This window comes from Ambystoma mexicanum, chromosome 4p (assembly GCF_040938575.1).
Source record: "Ambystoma mexicanum isolate Mex_15411 chromosome 4p, UKY_AmexF1_1, whole genome shotgun sequence".
Lineage (NCBI taxonomy): Eukaryota > Metazoa > Chordata > Amphibia > Caudata > Ambystomatidae > Ambystoma > Ambystoma mexicanum.
This window is the reverse complement of record NC_090927.1, coordinates 272,216,617-272,231,869: the sequence shown is the minus strand read 5'-3', so window position 1 is coordinate 272,231,869 and position 15,253 is coordinate 272,216,617. Positions and strand designations below refer to the sequence as shown.

At 44.2% G+C, this 15,253-nt stretch overlaps 1 protein-coding gene across 3 annotated transcripts in view; it reads left to right on the top strand.

Annotated features, from left to right (window-relative positions):
* The window catches only part of ENPP5 (ectonucleotide pyrophosphatase/phosphodiesterase family member 5), a 370,444-nt gene that overhangs the window by 112,910 nt on the left and 242,281 nt on the right, over positions 1 to 15,253 (top strand). For all 3 annotated transcript variants that reach the window (XM_069605801.1, XM_069605802.1, XM_069605803.1), the window contains one exon: positions 10,620 to 10,797. The gene's annotated coding sequence lies outside the window, so the exon portion shown is untranslated. The remainder of the gene's footprint in view (positions 1 to 10,619; positions 10,798 to 15,253) is intronic.

The window sequence follows — 15,253 nt, the reverse complement described above, 5'->3', positions numbered from 1 at the left end:
GGTTAAAGCCTGCTTACCTATATATTATAAGTCCAAATATGTAAGTAGAATGTCATATCTATCTCAAAAGTCCTTGTGATGTTTTGCACGCTTCTGCGAAGATCCTTATCTATGATGACATTTCATTTTGTGTCCATAAATATGTAGCAAGTTATGTGCTTCAGTCCCCTAATGTAGTACCAAAAGTTATACTACGAGTGATCCGAATTTAGCCCCTCCCCACCAATATATCATGCACCCGAAAAGCGGTGGTCGGCTTGACAAACGGCAGAGCCGCGATTGACAAAGTGGCTTTGGTGTGAGGTTGCACTTTTTTGCTCCGATGCATCCACTGCATCGGATGCATCCACTGCTGTGACATGTATACTTTACTCTGTGACGGCTGTAGTGGTTCCGGGTATGCACTAGGAGGAAAAAAGGCACATTCAGTTGCATGAACATTGGTACTAAACTTGCTACTCTCCTATGCGCATCGTTCTTGCTTGTAATTTATGACTAGCTAGCCCGTCGTTAAAAACTCATTAAGGGATTCACTTTTTCATTGGATGATATATGTTTACATCTTTTGGAAATGTCCTTTTTATACATCAACTGTTGTGCATTCTGAGATCCTATGTTGGACCAAAGCACATGCTATGACCATGGAGGGAGTGAAAGCAGAGTCTCCCAGTTCATCCAGTGCTTATAACCAACACATATATTAGGTGATTGTAGGTCCCTTCATTACTGATCCTATAGTGCACGTAAATATTTAAGTCTTGTATACATGGCGTCATCTTTGGTGTCGCAAGAAATTAATCTCGCACTGTGCAGTACTTGCAGATGTATCTGGACTCCAATTGCATGAGTCCAAGTTCCCTGTCACCACTCTGTTGGTCACAGAGAACAGTTTGTAGGCCAACACATATTACATCCTTTTTCTTGTCTTGTTGGTGATATTTCTGCCAATGCGCTGATAGCATTGGCTCTGTCATTCCATCGCTAGGGTTTATTTCGCGGATTTATTTTGCCACAGATATTTGGCCGAAAACAATCAATTCTTTTTGTTTTTTAATTCTGGGGCGGCAACCCCGAAATTCACACCCCCCCCTTATATCCCTTTAAACCACCCCATTTTTCGATTAGTTTTTTTCCGCTAAAGATCGACGGCAAATAACTCGGCAAAAGAAAACAGGCAATGAATGAACGTCGCACGTAGTCTTGGATCCTGGATTCACATTAAATTGATATGTTCATGTATCCTGGTTCTTAGCTCTCGTATGGTGCTACCAATGTAAATCTTCTGACAAACACAAATTATCGTGTATATGACTTATTTGGTGCAACAATTAATAAAGCCATTGAATGTAAAACACATTTTCAACAGTAAATGTTTTGAGTTTCTGGCATATGGGTACATTGAACAAGAGCCACAATTAAAAAAATGAAACTACTGATTACATTGATGTAACATTAAGTGGTGCTTCCTGCTGCATGTGCCTCAGGGATGGCCCGTACCTGAAGGACACCGAAATGACTTACTTAGTAACCAAAAACCAGAGGCAAGTATGCGCACGGAGAAGACGTGGTAAGCAGTTACTGTGATTTTATTGAACCGAGAAACTGGAGGATTCCAACTATACAATTTGTAAAAAGGACAACCAGACTAGGGCAGCCTACATATGAGGTGGCGTAATTTGCAACAAATGTGAATGAAAGTATTCTGGAGAAACAGCCAACACGCCTTTGGATCAAAGAAAGGGTCTTTATCGAGGCTGTGGTGGAGAAACGGCATTGAACCAATATTTCACAACTGTATATTGGTGATCACCCGGAAAGTGAATCCCAGTAGAAAAGTTTAAAGTACCGGTCTTTAAATAATCAAAAAACATGAATGCACGATAGATATGAACATAAGCAAAATATAAGATTTGTGAAAGAAATATGTCCAGGTACATACATCAGTTTGGGGCATGGGAGCGGGGAAAAGGGAGCAGGAGGGGGGGGGTAAAACGAGTACTTTACTGTTTATGGCAATCCCGTCATACATTCACCAAAAGACGTCTGTGCAACGTGTGGGTCCGCCTGTGATCTGACACTTGCGCCTTGCTAGTACGGTTTCTAACAAAATAGCTTACAAAGAAGAAATCTTGTGCCCGACTAAGAATATTCTCCTGTACATGGTGGCTTGGTGCCAGGGTTATTTAGGAGGAGTGTGTATGTACCACCAGGCCAGCGCGCTATACCCAAAATTGTTAGGTTTTCCTTGAATTCAAGATTAGTTTGCAAATCTGATCAATAACACAATTCATGATATTCTATCATTTTATTCTTCCCAAAACAGCCAATACGTTTTTGGACTGAAAGGTTGTTTGCACATTACCATACACATAAAATTGTTAAAGATCCACAAATAATACATGAAAATATATATAAGGCATCAATTTTCCAAAAACTGATCAAATATATGAGTACATACCATTGGCGGGAGTTGAGGTTAGGTGGAGGAAGATAGAGTAAACATGTAAAGTGTTAATTCATTTCCTCATTGACATACACATTTAGATCGGCATAATTTTGCTTGTGTGGTACGTTTACTCTGTCTGCAGAGCAGGTTGGGGGTTACATGCAATGTCTACTCGTGTCGCATCAGCAGTGAATAGAGTGGTACATTGATGAGTAAGTGAAGGTTAAAAAAACAGGCGGAGTTACCAACAACAGTGGCCTGTGTGGTCCACCTGGAGAATGGATCCGTCCTGGTAAGCACTGGTCTGCAAATTAATTGTAGGACTGGAGATAGTTTTAGGAATGAAATGAAGAGCGCAGAAAAAATGACACCCTGCTTCAAATATAAGGATAACACAGTTCGGGGGGGTGGTTGACTTCACTTACTCTCTCAAAGCTTATAGTAGGTGTATTATCTGCTCTGGATCGGTATATGTGTATCTTTTGTGGACAAGTGAACTTGGCGGTTCTCTGCAATGTTGCATTTATTATGTGTGCACTAGGATGTGAATTGGAGCACGGGCGCGAGTTACTGTAGCCGAAGTGTAATATAGCTATTCATGTAAGGAAAGGAAACTCTAGGGCACATTACCTGTGTGTAGTTCCACCGTGGGCTATGGCGACGTCTGGGACAATATACACTAGGAACCTTTTGGTTTTTTAGAACATGTAATGATCTGAAGGTTCTGCAATAACATCAGAGAACATTAGAGAAACAGGGGCTAAGTAATGAATAATGTACGGGCACAGCTAGGGGTGAACACAACAAGTGACGGGTAGAGCTTACCAGAGCATGGCACTATCTGGCTCATGCATGGATGGCCTTTTCTGGAAGCGATTCTGTTCTGTAGAATGAGAGTGAGGTGATGGGCTGGCACGAATTGTAAACTTCTTTGGATGGGGGATTGCCGCTCAACGGCGGGAGCCAGCCATTTTCATCTGGAGAGATGTTTGCCGTTAAGTCAGACTTGTCAGTTACGCAACTCTGCAAAAGCTCCTCCCACTTCCCATTGTCCCTAACATATTGAAGGAGGAACCTGCACTGCTTATCCCCGGACCCCGTTTTGTGGTGAGGCAAGTCAACTATACTCTTCACTGCCACCCTGATGCAACTCATCCTGGCTATTAGCAATTCCCTCTGCAATAACATTTTGCATCCCATCATATAGTGATCCACCTTTTCTGGGCTTCTGCACGCCTCACAATTTCGCAGAAGTGACTCTACCCATCTTAAACTTCCATTCTTTGAAACCTGCATGTCCCACTCTTAGTCGTTTCAGAATAGTTTCCTCTCTGCATGCCAACTCTGCATTCCCCCCACATCTTTTACACTGAACCTTGCTGCTCGTATCCCACCTGCATTGTCCTTCTCCCTTAACTCTGCCTTTCACTACCACCTGGACCTCAGACACTTAAGGGCATCTCTATATGCACTACCTCCCTAGTCGTGGCCTCCTACATGGCTTTGTCCACCAAATCATTTCCCAAAATCCTACAATGATTGGGGATCCTTGCCGACTCCATACCCATCCCGCCCACTGTGCATTTCTCCAGCTGCTAATACGCACCACAATGTCTTTTCTACTGCCGTTCCATTCCTTTATAGCTTGTAAAACACAATGAATCCACAAATACCATTACTTTTGCCAGCCATTTCTCCATAGCTCTAACCACTGCCATATTCATTGCCATCAACTCTGCTGTGTATATGGAGACATTATCTGATAACCTCGCCTTTTTGAAACTCCTGCGTCCTGAAAATAGTAAGCTATACCTACTTTGGGCTTGTTGGAGTCCCAGGATCCAACTATATACACGTGGACACCTACTTTACCCTCCACATACCCAAGTGCCAATTTTTTGATTTTCCCCTCTTATCCTTTTTCACCACTAACGTTGGCAATTCTAAACAGATTTTCAGTTCATGCATCATCCATATGGGAAACACTCTTTCAGCATGCTCCACAATCTGTATCACTTCCACCTGCAAATGCTTCACTAACCCATCAGCATGAAACCAAAGGTCCCCCCTCTTCTCTCCCAGCTTTCACCTTTTGTACACCTGCATCCAGTTAACCTCCAGGCACTTTTTCACTGTGTGCCATTCACTGTAGGAGTAGCATTTCAACCACTGTTTAACACACAATTCACTCTCCTCGGGTCCAAGGGTAAAACCCCTGCCAAAACCTGCACCGCTTCAGTAGGTGAAGACATTACTGTGCCTGTCACAATTCTCAATGCTTTTGCCTGAACTTTATCCAGCGAACCAAGCTGAGTCTTGCTGTAACTGTAAGCTGCAGTTGAACCCTGTATTCCAACACACTCCTAACCATTCCAATATACAGAAGTCTCATGCTCTTTTGACATCACCCCCCCCACTCCTGACCCGAAACCGCCCTTGGCAGATTAAGGCGTCCTTTACATTTTGCTACTGTCCTGTCCACCTGTTTATTCCAATGTAAATGCTCATCCAGCGACACTCCCAGGTACCTAAATTCTGTCACTTGTTCCAACACAATCCCACGCAGTCTAAGGCCCAGGTTTACTCCTTTTCTATGTCTGTTAAACCTCATACAAACTGATTTGGAGCTAGACGACATAAAACCCCATTCTGTGCACCATCCTTCCGTGACATCCAATGTCATTTGCAACTTCTCCTGAATGCTACCACCTTGCTTGTTTCTCGCCCATAGCACCCCACCATCTGCTTAGAACCCGACTTTACATCCAAGCTCCTGGACCTTTCTTATAAGACCATCCACTGCTACATTAAAGAGGACTGGACTAATAACACTACCCCGAGGAGTCCCATTCTCCATCAGATATTCCTGGGATAGCGTATCCCTCACTTTCACACGAAACACTTATTTTCCAAAGCGTTTTTCACTCGGGGAAAATAATTAACCTTGAACACCTTTTTCCCGCAAAGCGTAGAGCAGACCTCCTCTCCAGACTATATTGTAAGACTTCTCCATGTCTATGAAAATTGCGCCCACCATTTCAACGCTGCTCAAGGCCTCAATGTCTGATGTCTGAGCAATCGCAGCATCCATACCTGACCTGTGTTTCTGATAACCATGCTCCTCAGAATCCAGAAAGTATACCAGTCTTTCACATACCATTTTCCCAGTTACTTTGCATAGGACCGACATCGGGGCTATGGGTCGATAAGACACACAGGAATTGGCTGGTTTCTCCGGGTTCAATATCTGGAGGATAATAGCCCTCTTCCACCCAAGCGGCATTGTCCCACTGGCCCACACCAAATTATACAGTCTCATGACTACCTCCAAGCAGTTATAAGGTAGCTTCTGCAGGAAGACTTATTGCACACCATACACTCCTGGGCTAGAGTCCCTACTCCCCTTCAAGGCTCTCCATAACTCCCACTTGGACAAATGCACTTCCATTCAGGGCGTCCACACCTGCACATTCTCCAAAATACTCATATTTGCAATCATGAAATTTGACATCTCTTATCTAGTTGCCGGAGAATAATTACACGTACTGTGCACACCCTAAAAAAATGTGCTCCTAAAGCATTTGCTCTACTACAATCATAACCAATTCACGCCCGTCGACCGTAATGCATGGGATCTGATAAAACCGGCTCGCCTGACCTGACATGCGTTTAAATCTTGTCCATTCCTACACCATAGTCGTATTCCCTAGGAGTACTGCAATGCCCCCCCCCCCAATAATCTCTTCTATGTGACCTTATTACACGTTGGCAAAAGCCCTGGCCTTTTTATACACCCCCACATCTTCCACACACTTGGAGCGCAAGATCTTCTATCCCATACAGCCTCTGAACATTCCGACGACCACCACGGGATCTCTGGTTTCCTAATTTGCTTTCTCCAAGCCGGAGCCAATTCCTCCACTAACACATGCACTAACGCTTGATCCAACTCATCTACTGTGGAGGGCAAGTGTGAAGTCTGCCCTCCACCTTCTCCACTGTCAACCATCAAATCGATGCACCTCGCACAAACTTCATCCAGTGCATTTGTTTTAATGTTACAACCCGGGGAGGGGGGGAAAGGTGGTCGCTATTACCATCCTGACATTTACCTCCTTGGCAATAGATCCATGATCACTCCCCATCCATCCTCGCCTTCCACATGCATTTTTGTACCAAATGCTAAACTCTCCAAAACCCATGCCAAATCAAGGCATGACTTCTTACCTGTAGTCACGTCCATCCTTGTATATTCATTAGAGTTAAACAATGCAAACCCATACTCTTCTTCCATTGCCTCAAGTCTTTCTCATTCATATCTGTCACAGGACTGTTCCGTAAGGTATTATGACTATTGAAATCGGCACAGAATATAAACTTGACCTGGGCAAGCTGTAACGCCCCTATAGCTAGGGGTTTGCACAGGTTGTAGAAGTTGAGCACAACCATTGTTAAATTATTTCTATGCCTATAATTTCAATGTCCCCATCAAACTACTACTGAACATTGAATACCGCTCATAACCAAAATACCAACAGCAACCCCTCTACTTACTATTCTATCCTTCTGATACAACACATACCCTGGAAAGTGAAAGTTGAGACCGCCTCTCAGCCAAGTCTCGTGTAGACCTACAATATCCACATCACCTTCTTTCACTAACTCTCTTCAGCTCCTGTCCATTCGCCAATAAACTCCTGGCATTCCATTGCCATCCATCATTTCATACCCCTGGACTATTACGGGTAGCATCACTGCCACTCATTCTGTGCACATCCCTGTCGGTGAGATTTCCTATGCTCAGATACATTTTTGCGGCCCTCACGACCGCCTGCAATCTGTCAGATTTCTCCTGACACTCAGCCATGATGTTAATGGTTGCAATGATAAAACATAAGTCCTCTATTCTGACATTAAACCCCTCTACAGGCACCTTGCCACTCCTATGGATCTGCTGCACCCCCACCTCGACCTGTCCATCAGGGACCCTTCACTTCTCACCACTTCCTTCCTCTCCCCATACGTTCTGGACCGCTGCAGCATAGCTGATTTGTTTTAGATCACTTTTGTTTGCATTACTTTCCTGGCCTCTACTTGCGTAGGGCAACCTCTAAATGAAGCGACGTGTTCACCACCATATTTACAACACTTTGGCGTATCCTCAGTCACAAATTCGTTAATATCATGGCGCCCACCACATTCATTATACCGCTTAGCCTTCCTACATGTTTGTGCCATATGGCCATACACTTGACATTTATAACATCGAAGAGGTGCCGGGACATACCGCTTGACCCTAAAGCGCTGATACCCCAAATACACACATCCTGGCACTACGCTTCCCTTAAACCGCAGTGCCACAGTCGTCGAGCTAGTGCCTCCATCAGAAGTTCTTTCTTTCCCAACCGCCACACTTCCAACACCCCCATATCTTGTAATGATATCCCTATATCCTTATGTGCTCTAAGAGGAACTCGTATCACACCTTTGAATATAAGCTCCTACTATTCCATTACAGTTATAGGGTGTTTCCCAAGGCTAGCTAAGTCCAAATCATTATTCCTGGTTTCCTCACCTACACCTTTTACAACAATCTCCCTCTACCTATCACCTGCACAGACTGTGCCTCACAATTCCTTTTTTTTACCCATTATGAAATGACAAAGGGGCTAACGCCCGCAAGGTCTTTATCAGACTTTTTATTTGTAATAGGTTTTTATTCAACAAACCATCAAATACAGACGCGCTTCACCATGCCATTGCAATGAACCAGGCATGTCAATTTAGGCGTTCCCCCAGGGAGGGTTGTCGCTCCACTCCACTCCGCTCTCAGCTTTTGGACAGATCAACCACCTCCCACCGCAATTCCTGCCCACCGTGCATGTTCCCCCATCGCGTCTGTACCTCTCAGCCCCTGCATCAACCTTCCCCGGGCACATACAGCCTCTAGACTCATCTCCCTGGATGAACATGCTCTGTACCAAGGCGTTGCAGGCCTCAATTCCCTCATTCCCTTCATGCATTCCCTTCAGCGCTTTATACCATACTGCTGACTATGCTACTGACCATCGCCTTCGATCCGCCCACCAGGCATCTAGTCTAGGGCAGTCAGACGATTTCCATGCCATGGCAATTCTGAATTTCACTAACGCACAAACCAGATCCTTCATTTTGATCAAGTGAGCCTACGGTCTCCTGCCCCTAGGGAACAATCCCTGGTCTTTATCAGGCTTAGCCAACTTAATGACCACTCGCCACTCCAAATCACCCTCCATTGGCTCCTCCCCAGTTCCTTATCTGCTATCTGCTTTTTCACCTAGCTGTTCTTTACTTGCCCTCCCAGCTTCCTCAACCGGGGACCTACTGCAGGACTGCTCATTAGTACCAGCCCCTTGCACCCCTTCCTTTCTCCCCTTGACACTACGTCCCACTGGAACACCTACTGAAGTGTTACCTCTGCCCCCTCTCCCACCAGCAGTCTCCCTGTACCACATTCCCCTGTAGTTCCTCTTTTCCCATTGTTTCCACCATCTTCCTTTTTGTTACAGAATAAATTGCCATCGTACAATTTGCACCCGGTAAAGTTGTTAATCATGAGTATGTCCTCTGGTTAACACTTGTTTTGACCCCCTGGCCTTTTTCAAAACCGGACATTTACCCAATTGTTGAAAGAGTGAGAAAACTTGTGAGTTGCAAAAGATATTCTTGATGAATCCTTCATTACAGGAAAAATCCCTTTGCCTGTTTTTAATCGTAGTTAAGGTCTCCTCGCAGTCGCGTTATGAAGGAGCAGAAACCTTCCTTTTGTGCCCCCTTGTCTGCCACCCCTCCAATATACTCTTTTGTACTGAGCTTCCCCTTTTGCACAACATGCTGGGGCAAACGTTTGTTTCTAAAGTGATGAATGATTGGAGAAAGATGCAGAAGTAGATTATGCATCCGGTTGACTGGGATTGCCTATCTTGAGAAAGGCAGAGCGTTGAAAATTGCGGTGACTACATTAATGTGAGGCCAGTGCATGATCTTGCTATGTTGCGCGACCCTAAATTACACCTGTTCACATTTTGCTTTTTGTTACAGTTTAGCAAATGGTATGTACAATGCATTATTGTTGCAATTTTAAAAGGCTGACCAAGGTAAAAGGGTCAGTGGAATACACACGGTGGTATAGGGTCACTGTTGGCCAGGCATGGTGGACCAGCATGTTATATTTGAAGAAAATACATGTTTTTGGAACAGCAGAGCAGTTCCATATTGGTGCTAAAGCAATAGGAGAACCCTGGATCCCCAAAAAGTCATGAGGTTAGTTCACAGGTGGAAATTCATTGTAGTATAATACCAGCCTTGAGATATAGCTAATTGTTAGGGAAAGGCTATTGGCAACATGAGCAATGAGCCTGTTAAGGCCTGTGCAGTGGCCGTTGCTCAACGTATCGGTGCAATCCAGTAAACCTACTTAATTGTGAACGTCTGGAGTCTCAGGGTTTTAAGGTCTCATCCCAACAGTTTACAGGTGGGTAATCCTCTACTAGAGGCCTTTGAATTGGCATGGCCCATTTTGTTATAACAATACAAAACTGGCAATGTGAAACTAGGAGCATATATAGTGGAGCAAGTGGAAGACAAGTACTTATAGGAGCACACTGAATTTGGGATAGAGACCGTGAGACGCATGTATTTGTAGATCGGGGATCCTGCTACCTGGCGTAGTTGCAGTTCAGTCTCCTCCTATTCCATATGAAACGGACCAAGTCCCACAAATCTACTTTCTTCTTGATGGTCCATTTGGTGGTGCTTCTGCCTATGCTTGGAAAGTGAATATTTGGAGTCCTGCTGACATACGGGCCCGCTGCGTCTGTTCACTGCTCCCCTGAGATACACATATTTAAAAAGGGAGCTGAACAGAGGCTGGCTACTGCTGTGTCCATCACCATTCAGACCAAAAGACGAGGAGATGGAGCTTTGGCACCCTCTGTGATGCAAGGAAAGGAAAGAAAATGTAATATATGAATATAATTGGCAGCCAGCAACACCGCACTCTAAAGCACTGAATGAAATCCGACATTGAACACAATAAGCTTAAACGTTTGCTTAAATAATGTGACACAGCTAGCAGCCGACACATTTCAGTAGCTTGTTGTCTTAACACACTATTTTATTGTTCTCTCTGCAGGATTTCATGGCTTTCGTTCCTATCTCTTCTGTTCCTGAACAACTCCTAAGATCATCCATGCAGAACTGAGGCTTCAAATCCATAGTTTCCATGAATCTTTGAACAGGAATATCATCAGGATGGGCAGTGGAACCAAATTGGATATTTCAATACCTGGTCATTTCAAGTGAAATTAAAGGTGAGCGTTTTAGTGAGGACCTGTATCCTATTATCCTCGTATGGTAAAGGGTTGGTTCCTGATCAGAATTATATGCAACATCCTCAACTTTGTGGGCCTTCGCAGAAGGGGCAGTATATTGCCATTTTAGTCAAGCTAATTATCCACAAGCACTACTCACTCTGTCACTTTAAAAATCTCCTTTTCTCCATAGATGTATCTTCTGAATTTAACACACATTTGGACAATACAGATAATGTTCAATACAATAAACCCTTAATACCCCAATTTTACAGGGGTAAGAGAAGGAGCGTGAAAATGAAATTCTGCAACCAGCCCTACAGATGGGTGGCGTAAAAGCCACTTTTACTCCCAAAGAAACAGGCAAATACTCCCCAAAAAATAAAATGGGGGGAGGGGGGGTGTAAAATTATTTCCAATGAAAAAATGGGAAATGAAGGATGCTTGCACCCACACTACTCCGTGGATACGTTCCAATCAATGGTACCAGCGGAACGGTGCCACAGGTAGGGCAGACGGATAATAGCTACTGCTATTATTGCTGTCTGGCGTGAAGAGGAACTTGAAGGTAAACATTCTTAGATTTGAATTTGCATACATTACTAGGTGCAAAGAAGTATGTATTACAAAATATATCTGTTCGACAGTCACAATATTTTTTCCCACACCTACAAAGACTCCCTGGGAATGGGATTTCTGTTTTTTACTCCCAAGCTTCAAACCATAGGGAGTATCATATTCCCACTTCAAAATCGTATCTGCAGCCCTGACTGCAAATTCTAGCAACATCCTGTGAAACAGCAGTAGTGCAGAACCCCCTTCCACCCCACCCGGTCAGTGAAGGCCATTCAGCAATGCTTGTGTAAATAGGAAAAGGGAGCTCAAAGTATCTCTGGCCTCTATTCGTGTTCAAGTCTCTCCATATATGCTCAGTTTCCCCTCTGGATGAAGGTGTTTGATTTGGCACTTCCCCCATGAATTTCCTAAATTGTCATACTTATTAAGCAGACACTGAGCCAATGGAAACCATACGTGCAATTTATTACATCATTTAATTTTGACATAAGAGTCATATTTGAGTCTGCAAAAACATTGAATATGGCAGGATTGGAATCCTTGTTGAGACATTTCAACATTTTTATATAAAAATGGCTGCAAAAGAAGCACTACAAAAGTGGCCCATTTCATATTTAAACAAGTTAAGTGTGCGAGAACGTTTCCATGGGATGGTTTGTGAGTCATTATTTTTTCCTTTTAAGCTACATAACAGCTCTAACTGAGGTGACCATGGATTTAAAGTACAGAAAAGAATAAATGCATCCCTCAATAGTCATTAACCTAGTCAGCATTGTTAAGACAATTACATTTTTGGGATTTCTGAAGGTCCTTTTTAGGGTGCCCCTTAACTTTTTGCCTTTACCATTTCTCTTTTGTGAATCGCTGACCTATTTTTGGTGGTCAGACACTTCTGATTTTGAGTATATGTTGCTAGGATATGCCCATAAGGCTCTGAGGAGCACTGGTGCTTCTTCTGCGCTTCATTTGTGCCCTTCAGTGATTATCACACTAGATCAATTTCAGGGAGTGAGCTGGTGACCGCTGTAATTTAGCTTTTTGGGTTCATTAGGGGTTCATTAGCCCAATGTACCTATTTGGTAGCCATTGATGGTACCAAGGATTTCTTTTCATTACTACCCGCAGAGATTTTGTTGGGGGCTTTCTTTGTTCATGGAAACCATGATGCAGGCCTAAAATGGCTCCTGTGCTCCTTCTATATTGGTTTAAACTACTGCAGGCCAGGTCCAGGGCCTGAGTAGGCCGTATCTCATCCTATGACGGTGGTTTGCGGGGGGGGGGATTACATAATTTTGAGGTGCATCTTCAAATTTGTTCTTATAATTCTCACATAAGACATGTAACTGGAAGCCAACACATTACTTCGGGGATCAACTGAGTACCAGTCCCCCCTATCTTTCCCTTTTTAATGTGTTGTGCTGGTTAGGAAATGTCCCAATGAAAGAGGAGGGGTTCACGTTGCGCCTGCTATATTGGTGACTGGGGGAGCGGTGCAATGTTGTAATTTTACATGTATCTTGCGAATTAATGAGAATGGAATATGTGTTGCATTTAACTTTTTTTTAAATCAATTTGGTTTTTACAACAATCAACATTCAACCAACAAATCCAGCAGTAGTTATCATAACACTTTAGCATCATGTGCATATTGTTAAATCTCTACTGCTTACCCCTTACCCCAACTCGAGCCTACTTCACTTCGCATTCTGTTTCTCTTTCCTCCGGGGGAACCTCCCCTTTCGTATTCTCAAGTTTCCTGATCACTTAAGCTCTCCTGGGTGGACCCATTTCAGACCATGTTTCTCTGATCCGCGGTACCATCCTTTTATAAGTAATATCCTGCCCCACGTGTAGACCTGTTTCCTCTGCCAGCACCCCAAATTCCTTTACTTCCCCCTCCTGCCATATATCTCGCACGTTGCTATCCCCACCGGGTCCAAGTGGTTACGAATCGTTTTCCTTAGTTGCACATCTCCTCCGCTCAATGCCACTAGCGGCACTTGCGGAGAACACAGGGTTGGGTTCTCCATGACCTGACAAGCTTTGCGCCGTATCTTCCATTCTAATCGCATGCCCGGGTGCCCTTTTAGCTCAGAGTTGGGCAGCCATATCACTTCTTTCAGAAAAAACGGGCCACACTCCGATCTCAACAGTCTGGACTCTGATGTCGAGTCTTCCGTTAACCATTTGACCACATATTGCAGTTGACTGGCCAAGTAATAGATCTCAAAATTAGGCAGTTTATACCCCATTTATCATACGCATTCTGCAACTTCCATAAGGCACTTCAGTTCCTAGTTCCATGCCAAATAAAGCCCCTGCATATGCTCTGGGGTTTGACAAAAACGCTTTGGTGTCATAAAAAAAAGTAGTAGCCTAGGCAACACAACAATCTTGAACAGCGCCCCTCTCCCAATCATGGTCAAGGGGAGCTTAGTCCAGAACCTCATGCTATTTTTTCTATATTCACTACCACTTTCTCAGTGTTTATATTCTGCTTCCACCGTGTGATAAATGTCAATCCCCAGGTATCTGAAAGTGCTGGTCTCCCATGATATTTGTAAGACAGGCAGTTGTTCAGCGGGACCCCGAAATACCTCCCCAGGGGAAATATACACGATTTCTTGGGACTAACTCCAAAGCCAGAGAGCAACGCAAATCGCTCCATTACTTCTAGAATATATTGGAGATTTTACTCAGGGTATCTCGTATAGTAACATGTCATCTGCATATAATGAGATTAAGTGTGGGCCCCCTTTTGTGTAAATCTGACTTCCTTGTATTGCTGTCTCGGGTATATCACATGGGGTTCCAATGCTAGGATGTACAACATCAGGGACCAAGGGCATCCTTGTTTGGTGCCCCTACTGAGTTGCCACCTCTCTGAGATGATCACTCCCGTCTTGACTTCCTTGTATTGCTGTCTCGGGTATATCGCCAGGGGTTCCAATGCTAGGATGTACAACATCAGGGACCAAGGGCATCCTTGTTTGGTGCCCCTACTGAGTTGCCACCTCTCTGAGATGATCACTCCCGTCTTAACTCTGGCTATCGGCCGAACTGTACAGTAATTTCACCCACTTAAGGTATCTGGGTCCCATCCCATATTTTCTTACAGCTGCCATCAGCCAAGGCCATTTGACAGAGTCAAATGCCTTCACTGCATCAAGTGATGCAATTGCAATCTCGCTCAAGTCTCCTACGGTGTGCTCTATGTCCCGGTGGAGTTGTCTGAGGTTGTCCGATATGCTTCTACATGGGACATACCCGGACTGATCAGGGTGTATTAATCTGCTTATAACCTGTCTCACACAGCCGTGAGTATCTTGCTGTCCTTGTTCAGCATCGACAGTTGTCTATAAGACACGTAGTCCATGCTTAGCCTATTGGGTTTGGGGAGTGGGATAATGATCGCCTCCCTCAGGGATTCTGGTAGCATCCCTGTTTCAAACGCCTCATTTAACATCGCGAGCAGAGAGGGAGCACTTCTTTCCTATACATTTTGTAGAACTCACTGGGGAGTCCATCCGCTCCCGGGGTCTTAATGGTGGGTAGTTGCTCAACCACCGCTTCTAATTCTTCCAATGTAATTGGGGCATCTAGGTCCTCTCACTCTTCAGCACTTATTTTTGGCAGGCCAATTATCTCGCTACTTTCACTCCCTCCCTCTTCCCCGTACAGTCGTTTATAGTATTCAAAGAACTCTCCGTGCACGCCCTCTTGGGTATCCAATATTTGCCCACTCTCCCTCACTACTGTTCTCATAGTTGGTCTGGGGGTCATATTTTTATATAACCATGGTAGCAATCTCCCACGCTTGTCTCACCCCGCGTGTTGCATCTCTATGTATTTCTTTAGATTGCACAATCTCTCCCAGTGC